Source organism: Struthio camelus, chromosome 2 (genome assembly GCF_040807025.1).
Source record: "Struthio camelus isolate bStrCam1 chromosome 2, bStrCam1.hap1, whole genome shotgun sequence".
Lineage (NCBI taxonomy): Eukaryota > Metazoa > Chordata > Aves > Struthioniformes > Struthionidae > Struthio > Struthio camelus.
Genome location: NC_090943.1, coordinates 44,162,307 through 44,172,491, shown reverse-complemented (window position 1 = coordinate 44,172,491; position 10,185 = coordinate 44,162,307).

Genomic DNA, 10,185 nt, shown 5'->3' with positions numbered 1-10,185 from the left:
TTCCCGCCGCCCGCGCCGCCTCACGTGCGCCGCGCGCGTGCCGCCCGCGCGTCACGCGTGGGCGCCGCTCGTTCTGAGGGGGGGGGAGGGCGAGCCGCGCCGCGCGGGGTAGGGGGGGTGGGGGGAAGCCGCACCGAGTCCCGCGGAGGGGAGGCGCTGCTCTGGCGCCGTCCCGCGTGGGCGCCGTCCCGCGTGGGCGCTGCTGGTGTTCTCACCGCGGGCGAGAAGGAAAAGCCGCGAGAGGCTCCCGAGCTGGCGTGGCTGCAGGGACCACTCGAGTCTGGCAGAAAGGCAGCGGGGCCGGGGCGTGCACCGGGTGCCCCCAGCTGCGTTTGGGCAGGGGAGGGAGCCGCAAAAGGCAACCCACGAGGGCGGTAAGGGGCGGGGGGAGGGAGCACCCCACAAAGGGAACAAGCAGCCCAAAAGTGCAGCTCCGCACACCTCCTGCAAAAGCTTGTTGCCCTCCTTCGTGTTCCCAGGTCTCCTCCTCCCGCCCCATGTGGGACCCTCGAAGTCTGCAAACACAGGCCCTCGGACCAAAGATCCCTGCGGCCTTCAGGCAGCCTGCAGGGCGGAGTGCAGGCTCCTGGCCCTTGGGTCTCTGTGGGATTCCTGCCTTTAATACCTTCTGCCATCTGATTTTGAGACTTTGGGAGTCGTTAGAGTAGCTCCAGCCTGGTCTCGCTGTGCATTTTCAGCCCTGGAGCCCTCCCCACTCTTCGGGAGCTCCTTTCACAGAATCACAGAACGGTTGAGGTTGGAAGGGACCTCCGGAGATCATCTAGTCCAACCTCCCTGCTCAAGCAGGGTCCTCTAGAGCATATTGCCCAGGATCGCGTCCAGGCGGGTTTTGAATATCTCCAGGGAGGGAGACCCCACAGCCTCTCCGGGCAACCTGTTCCAGTGCTCTGTCACCCTCGCAGTCAAGAAGTTCTTCCTCACGTTCAGACGGAACTGCCTGTGGTTCAGTTTGTGCCCGTTGCCTCTTGTCCTGTCGCTGGGCACCACGGAGAAGAGACTGGCCCCATCCTCTCGACACCCCCCCTTCAGGTACTTCTACACATTGATCAGATCGCCTCTCCGTCTTCTCTTCTCCAGGCTGAACAGGCCCCGCTCTCGCAGCCTTTCCTCATAGGAGGGATGCTCCAGTCCATCTGTGTTGTTGGCCCCTCCACAAAAGACAAGACAAGCCCGGGCATTATGGAGACCCGGTGCAGCGCTGGTGTTCCTGAGGTGGGGCATCTCTCCAACCCAAAGCAGGGGGACTAGATGAAGGGTGATGGGGAGTCCCCAGGTTTGCTCAGCTCTCTGAACCCTTCAGCCTCCATTTGCTGAGGGAGAGGTTGCGCTGCTCTCTGGAGAAGACGCGTGGATTTGGGAAGAGACTGAACTGAGGCATTGACACATGCAGGGGCAATAGAGAGGGGAAAGCACACAAAGTGGGACAGAAACCTTTCACCTGTAGCTTCAACAACTCCCTTCTTGCCCCTGGGAAAAGCATACAAACTCCCCCCCCTCCTTCCCCCCCACCCCAACACGTGGAGCAGCTCAAATTGCATGTTTAAATTGCAGAGATGGCCAAGTGACTCCCCACCTGTGCTAAATAGTCCCCTGCCTCTGGGAGGGTGGGAGACTGCACAAGAGTGTTGCAGCAACTAATGCTGACTTAACTGTTACCTGCAGTTGATAGCTGCATGGTGGGACAGGATGCACTTTAGCCACCTCACTGGAGGTATGCGGAGCTGATGACTCTTTTTTCCTCAGGCCTGAAATGCTGGTGGTTGCTCAGGTCACGCCAGGATGCCTGCGTCCGTCTCTGCGTCCACGTGGAGAGGCCACCCTGAACCTGATAAACATCTAGCAGGTTTCCACGCACCGGCCAGGAATGTGTTAGTACCTATCAGCAGGCATTTGCCTGCTTTTTGATGAGCTGGATTTCTTAAATGCCTAGCACATTTATAGTGATATTAATTTGATCTCCAAATATATTCCTTGCAAAGAGAGAGAAAATGTTTACATTAAGTATGCCAAGAAGCAGCAACTTTTCCAGCCTCCGCATTTCATGGTGTTTTTTATTTCTTTATTCCTTTTTAACTGAGGAAAAAACTCCTAACTTCTGATTTGTCTTTTTGACTGACGCTGCGGACTAGGCTGCCATTTTCACAGATCTACAGTGACTCCAAGTTCTCTTTCCTGGTAATGTTTTTATTATACCACTTACGCTGGCTTACATATAATGAAAGTTATTCTCCCCCCTATAAAATGCTTCGTCACTGTTCCGTCTTTAGGTCGGTTTCACAAGATCCTTCTGAAATGCTCAGTAATCTAACTTTTCTGAGTAATTTGTGCCCCATGATTGCATTTGGGACTAGTTTATACAAGTACGCTTCTCTCAAGTGAGGCAACCAATAAGAAAACCTATCCTTTCATCTCCCGCTTCTCTAAAGCAAATGTTTGCTTGCTGTCCTCAGTCACTAGCTTTAATATTGCCTTCTGAAAGTTATTATGATAGCTGTAACCTGTAACTTCTTTCCTACGTTAGTGATGCAATGAGCAATAACTCACTTAACTAATCTCAGCCAGTTGAAGTCAATAGAAACGTTTCTATTGATTACGGTAGGTGTGTGTCAAGCCCTACAAGAGTGTTTCCGACCCCTTGCTGCACTCATTTGCCGTTTATATTTTACGTATGCATCTAACTGTTCGATCGTTGCCCTTTTTCTTTTTCCCTATTGGAGTGAAATCCTGATTGGGGGGCGGGGGGAGGTCTCAGTTCTTCGGCTTGTCGTCGCATCCCGTCCGACACTGAAAGCGTGTGGAATTCTTCAGGAAGAAGCAAAAGCTCAATCTAGAGCCCTGTAAAGCCTACCCAGTAAGGGCATGTCTGCACAGCACAACGCGGCTAGCGTAGGGGCTGGGAGCACTGCAGTCAGGGAGCGAAGCGTAATCGAAGCAGAGGAACTGGCTCACGGCTTGTTCACTCCGTCTCACATCCTGTCTCTCGGTGCCAAGTATCAGAGGCTTGGAGGAAGCTATAAAAGCTCGTAATAGACGCTTATAGACCAACTTGCCCATAGGGGAACTTTCCTTCTGATTCAGCTGTTGAGCAGTAGGTTTGTGGCCTGAAGCACATAACGCTTACACATTTCCATCCTACCTAATGTTAATGCAGATACACTGCTTATTCGTATGAATTGATAATACAAGTGGCCTGCAAGGCTGGTCAAAATGAAGGGAATTAATCTTTCTGTCTTGTAGTAGTGGCCCCCGCCACACTATATCCACACTGGAAGGCTCTTGTAGCACCGTCAAGTTCCTGCACGTTACAACAAGCCTCAGCTGCCCCTGCAGGTTTTAATGGAAGGTGAGGACTTGGACCTTTATTCCAGAAAGACAAAACGTTAGTTTGGCAATAGTTAAGGCTATGTCATATGGCAGTAATATCACTGCCCACCTTTTCCTTTTCCCACTGTAATAAGTTGCTTGATCGTCTGCTTATCCAGAAATGAAATTGCCAGCTAATGAAACAAAGATGAGAATATTTATTGCTTGACTAGATTGATCATGATTTGGGGGAGAGAGGAAGCAGAATGGATTGTGCAAAGCTGCCCTTAACTTTCACTAAAACCCTGAGACTTACGTGACTTACAGCAGCTGACTTCTAACAACACGTTTTACTGCCTCTGAGAAAAAAAACCAACAGAGTTTTACTGAAGGCACAGGGGCAGGATACAACCACCACCTCTTGCAGCGGGGCTCCAACAGCTGCTAGTTCCTTCTCCCCCACCGCTTAATCCTCTCCGGGGGCAAACTTATTTCTCCCTCTCGTTTCTTCTGTAACAAGCGATCTTCTAAAGCTAGATTTTCTTCTGACTTTTTCAAACTCTTATGTCACCGTGTCCTGGAGAGCACCTTCTCTCGCAGCACCGACGCGCACCGGGAAGCTCCCGAAGCTGCAGGCTGCCCGTGATCACGTTTGCACGGGGTGACAGTGCCACGGCACCCGCCGGCTCTCTGCACCCACACGGAAACCGGAGGGGAGCACCCAGGGCCCTGCTTGGCCATCGGGCGTGCGGAGAGGAAATCCCCAGTGTTGTAAGACTGCTGTCACCGGACCAAAATCATTGCTTCAGCATTTGTGCAGTGCAGCTCCACCTTCTTTTGGTATTTCCCTTCTAAACCCTTCTGGCCGTCGAAATACAAATCCACTTTGCTTTTTCTCTTCGTAAACTGTGTTAATCCTTAGATGGATGGGAAGTAACACAAATATAAATCTGAGTCCTGGGCAGAACACAGAAGTAAATGATGACTTTCCCTTCTTTCAGAGAATTTGCAGGTTTTATGGCAGACACAAACTCAGAAATGCGACCCAAAGTTCCTGTAAGCTCTTGCTCTTCCTCATGTGACCCTTGCTTCTCTCCTCTGGAGCAGCACAATCTTATGATGATCACTGGCATATTTTACAAGGGAAATCCTAGACAAAACTTAGCTCAGTCATGAACAGAGGCAAATGCTATCTCTATCGGGGCCCCAAGTAGCCCAAGACTGTAGAAAACAGGCAGCCTGTAATTACAAGTGCTATTCGTTCCTGAGCATTGGCCCAGAGAGAGATGACTGCCCTATTACAGCCAGACAGAACAAAGGCGGCTATATTCAAATCAGTGAAATTTCTCTGGGGAATGAACCAATAAACAAGACATAGTTTTGCTCAGAAAACTATTTTTTATATATATATATATGTATATAACTACCCTAAGGATAGCTGGCAATTTAAGGGCCATGATAGCTTCAGAGTTTTAGCAATTCTATTTAATGCAGTGTTTTTTCCTGGTCATTGTCTCAACCTGGCTCACTTGGAGGTCAGAAAGATGATTTAAGGCCTGATGCTTCAAGGTGCTGAGTTCTATCGGGAGATGAAGCATGAAACACTTTATCAGACCTTGTATCTTGCTGGATTAGACCCAACAGGGAAAATGCTAGTTCTGAAATGCTATGTTCTGTATTCTACTAAGAGCCTGAAGAGTTAAAGTTATTAACTGCCTTCAGAATAAAATGCATTAGAAATAAATATGCTTTAGGATAAACCTATTAAATGGATAAAAATGCCATTACCAATGGTGAAATATGATTGTGTGACCTTTTAAATAAATAGGCCTGCTATGCACCAAATTATGTCAGATAATAAGCTTTATACATGATAAAGTCATGCAGTAGGTCTCAATCTTCAGGCATTCAATGAAATATTGCTAGCCATAAAGGGCTTCTGAAATGTTACACTAAAGAAAATTGCTTCCAGCTATAAAAACTTAACCATTAAAACAAATGTAATTTCTCTGATAAAATTCTATGCAAGGTGTTGGTAGTAAGAGTCAAAGCTTGTTAGAAACAAACCGTAGGTATTCAAACTATTTTGCAAACACGCAGCCCCATCTTAAAATAACTTGGAATCCAGATAAATCTGGAATAACTCCATTGAAAGCAATGGGGTTATAATCATGTAAGGCCAGCGTAAGATCAAAATTGTGTTCATAGGGTCTTAGAAATATGTTTGTGGGATATCTCTGGTATTTGGCTTTCCAAACGTTGCTGTGGGTTCGGACTAATCAACACTTGTAATTTTGGCACTTGTACAAACAGTGGAAATGCTAACATCTCCGGCTAGTCTTTCTGTCCTGAATCACGGGCCTATCTGCATTATGCCTCAGTGACTTTGCCCAGATTGTTCTTGACACAACGATATGCCTATTAAGGGATCAACCATATTTGATGTGATGGAAACATAGAGCTGGATATTTTCAGCCTAGTGAATAAAGTATGACATACATTTCCTCAGACTGATCTACCAGCCTCACCCGCAGCAAAACTGGCTTCTTACAGTAAGCCAGAAAAGAGCTTTCTGGTCCAAACTATTCTCTGAGGCATTATAAACAAGGACAAATGAAGCAGATTCTCTCACTTGTTTTCAAGGGATCATGGGTGTCCCAGCAAAACCTCCCGATGAGGCACTTGTTTTAATAAAATCATCATGGTCACTTCATCTATTGTTACATGAACACCGGCAAATGCATATAATTCCCAGCTAGGGTCTAAAGCACGACTCCAAGGATTCAAAATACTTTTGGAGTTCACTGCCACAATTACTTATCTTCTCCAAAAGGGAATATCAAATAACACATTGGATGTTAACAAAGAAGAGCGCTCCTGTTTCTTCTCTTTCTCCTGACCTGGGACAAGGCAAAGACTTTTCTGAGGACAGAAAGGATCTCATTAACCTCCCATTAAAACACAGTTTTCACCAACACCGCAGTACAAACATTTTCAGGAGGGATGTTGAAAAAGACATGGCAAAATTCAAGCGTACAGAAGAAGCCAGCTATGCTCAGGCTCCAAGAAAGCAAAAACTTCACTCTCGGAATCTTAGCACTTTATGTGCAAAGAAACAGGTAGATTCTGCACAAGCAACGTTGGTGCTTTTACCAAATGAGAGAGAGACACCATTTGAAACGCAACTTAAGCAGGACCTCCACAAAGGAATGTGTGGGCATCGTGAGGCTAGCAATGAAACTTTATTTTCTCTTCCTGAACAAATGCAGCACAACGTCCAGAAACAAGTAATAGGTCTGTGCTTGGCAGGAGGTCAACTGCTTCCTGTAACGCATCCAGCTACTTGCCGTTTTGTTTTTCTGCAGTTCCTCAAAAATGGTCAATTGTAAGCATAAATCTTGTACAAAAGGCCCAGAGTGGCTGGTTTCATCAGCGGTGAAGGACAATGGCTCGTTACATAATCCTGCCAAATCATTGATACAGCAGTCCTGAGCGCACGACAGCCTTGCTCTGAGTCATCGGCAAAGTGTCTGGCTCCGTGAGCTTCCAGGAGCAGACCATCAAAACAGGTTATATTTCCACTTCCAATTTCAAATTACAGGAGGCACCAGTGAGTCAGGGCAGTCATTTTCCCCTCATCTGCCTTCGCACTCCACCCTGCACCCGGGCCCAGCGTGTGCTCGTGCTGAGCCAGAAACTCCGTGGGAGTTCCCAGCGGCTGCGGCTGCCGCGGCTTCCCGCTGGCCGGGCGGATATCGGCGTGCAGGTCCACGTGCGGTTACTGAACGTGACAGCCCCAACGCCGCCGCGGCGTGAGGAAATCATTGTGCTGCTGTTTAGGCGCTCAGAGATGCTAAACCGGGAGTTGGGATTGCTCTGTACTCACCAAGCTCCTTCTCCAAAGACCCATTATTGGCCCCCATCAAAAAGGGCTACTGTGTTGGTTAGGCCTCTGGACCGACCCAGCACTGACCCAGCTCTCGGGACCCACTACAGTCATCAGAGCGAGGGCCTTCCGCAGCTCACACTTCTGCTTCTTTCAAGGCAATGCCAAATCTTAATCCAGTCCAGGGTCATAGATCTCAGAGGGACACATTACACAAGGTCTATCTACCTCTGGATTAGGAAATCTCCCGCCTTAGAGCTGGGCACTTAGACCTCCCGACCTCTGGGCTCCGAGCTGGGCTCCCGACCTCTTCTCCTTCCCCTGGTGCCTGGTGCACAGTTAGAGTCCACCGTGCTGACAACCGTGTTGGCACACGAAGTTGAGAAGCTCATTTTTTACAAAACTGAATGGTTAAAATTTTGACAATCATCTCACTCATATTGAAAAAAAAAAAAACAACTGAGTCAGCAGCAACCATTACCCAGTTGCACAGGGCTGTAATGAAACTGGCAGCAACAAGATTAGGCAATTTAGGTTGGCTGACACGTGCTGAAAGAGAGCTAACGCTGAGTTACACCAGGCCAGGCTCCCCAACCACTGCAGGGACTAGAGGGTGGAAAGAATGAAGGCAATCACTTCTCTGATTCTCCTTCACTGTCTTGCTCCTCTGCACAGAGCGGGATTGCTTCAGCCTTTCCTTGTTATTACAAGGTTGCTATGAAAGGACCACACAATTCAGTACTCAAACTGTAATGCAATTAATATGATTTTAGGACAATTAAAGGAGTCTGCAAAAACATCAGTTTTCGGTGTTCATTATAATCTGGACAAAATCCCAGTTCTGCAGGTCATTTGTGCACGGTCATAATGTGGCTAAAATAATTATTCAGACTCAAAAAAATCTACTTCCTTATTTTTAAATTAGCTTTCTTAAAACAAGTCAAAATTTATGAATGTTGCCAGAATGGCACATACTAGAAGACAAGATTGTTTATTAGATAGGTATTTTAAAGTTTTCAGCCCTGACCAGAAGGGACCATCCTTGGAGAAAGGAGCTTTTCTGTATTCCATAGTTTTTTTGATTTTTGCATGTTTATTTAACCAGTGAATGAACATAATAGCCATAGCAGAGTTTTTCATCTAGCTGCACAATTCAAAACAATGTTTCAGTTGTTCACAGTAGGTTGCTTTCTTTTCTCTTTTTCCCTTCTCAACAATATAAATCATAAAGCTGAGAAATGGGTTTCCAGTGAAACCCACTGTTTCCCATGGATAAGCTATAACTGTTGCTTTAAATTTGCTGTTTGGGTGGAACAGGGCTCTAAGTCCAAGCATCAAGTGTAATCTAAAATGTTTTATCATTCCTCAAGAGCAGCTATCATCTTTCCCATACAAATCGTGGACCTGAACGTGAAAAACTTGGTATCTCACTGTCAGTTAACATGGGTTTTTAGTCTGTTTCTACAAAGAATGGACAACTCGGCATCTACCAGAAATAAAATTACCTACATTAAGACTGGAAACTAGATTCTGCAAAATCAACAGGATCACTTGAATTATGTATTTTATTTCTGTAAATAATCAATCAAGGAAGTTCCTTCTATTTCCACCTTTCTTCCTAAATTTAGAAGTATTATCTACTTTACCTCTGTCCTTGATTTTTACTGAGTATAGCTGAATCCTATTTTGTATCATTTTCTATCAAAAAGATTATAACCAAAAGTTCTCCATCAACAACTGCAGCAATAAATTGTAAACAGAGTGAAAATAACAAGGATTTTTCTTTTTTGCTTAAAAGCTTTACTATGACTTTATTTTTTTCTGTGCATTGACAGAACTGTTTGTAGCCACAAACAACACAGCAAGACTTGTAAGACATTATCTATACCGTGGATTTATGCAGGTTATGTAACTCACCATCTAAAGTCATCTGGCTAATAATAAAACCTGTGAGAAAAGCAGATGGATTGTAACAGTGGATGAGTTGAATGCCTGTGATTCTCATACGAGGAAAGGGTTCAAATAATTGCTTGTTAGTCACAGAAAAACAATGCTGAGAGAAAAATGCTTGTATGAATAAATGAATGAGTGAACACTACACTAATAAGCTACTTCCTATACTTAGTGTATAAGCTCTTGGGGGATGGGGACACATTTTTATTTTGTGAATGAGCACAACGCAGAGCGTCGTAGGGTCTTAATTTCTGCCTGCTGTCTTGGCTATTGACGTACAGCCTCTTAACGAGGCCTGGAAAATGGGAAGACTTGAGCAAACACAGCTCTGGACGTAGCGCATTCCCCAGCACGCTGTTCTCAGAGCCACTGCTGAAATACTTCTGCTTCGCGTGAGATGAAGTGCAGCCACCCTGTAAGTTTATCTAGGTTGCAGATTAACGCCACCACAGATGCAGACACACCAAGCTAGTTCAGTGCTGAGACAGCTTCAGTTCGGCCAGGTTTATAATCCAGGGACAGCACCTTGCTAACTGGGCTACACAGCACCACAAGTCCTTTTTTTCCCCTTTTTCCTGGTTTCGGTTTTTCTCCTCAGTGTGCCTGTCGTTTCTTCTGTTTCCAGGGGAACTTCTCAACTTGAACGTGAACAGTCCCCTTGGGTCTGGAGTCATGCCTCTACAGCCCTTTCAGAGCCACGCACAGGCTGCACAGCCCTTGAGGAGCCAGCTAGGGGCCACCGTATTAACCAGTAAGTATTTTTCTAATCTTTGGTACGAGGAAGGCAGTGCGGGAAGACCTGACCAGGCTCTGAAAGGGGCTAGCTTTGACCTGAGAGAGAACTCCAAGGCAGCATTGATTTTACCATAGCCAGGCTTAACTTAATTGCTCACACATGAGCTCCCTGTTCTCCAGGGTACCCCAACTCTCCATTTCCCTGAACGGTGGGGAGTTTACAGTATTTAGTGGGATTAAACATCATTCTTTTTACGTAAGAGCCTTTAATTATATGACTGAATATG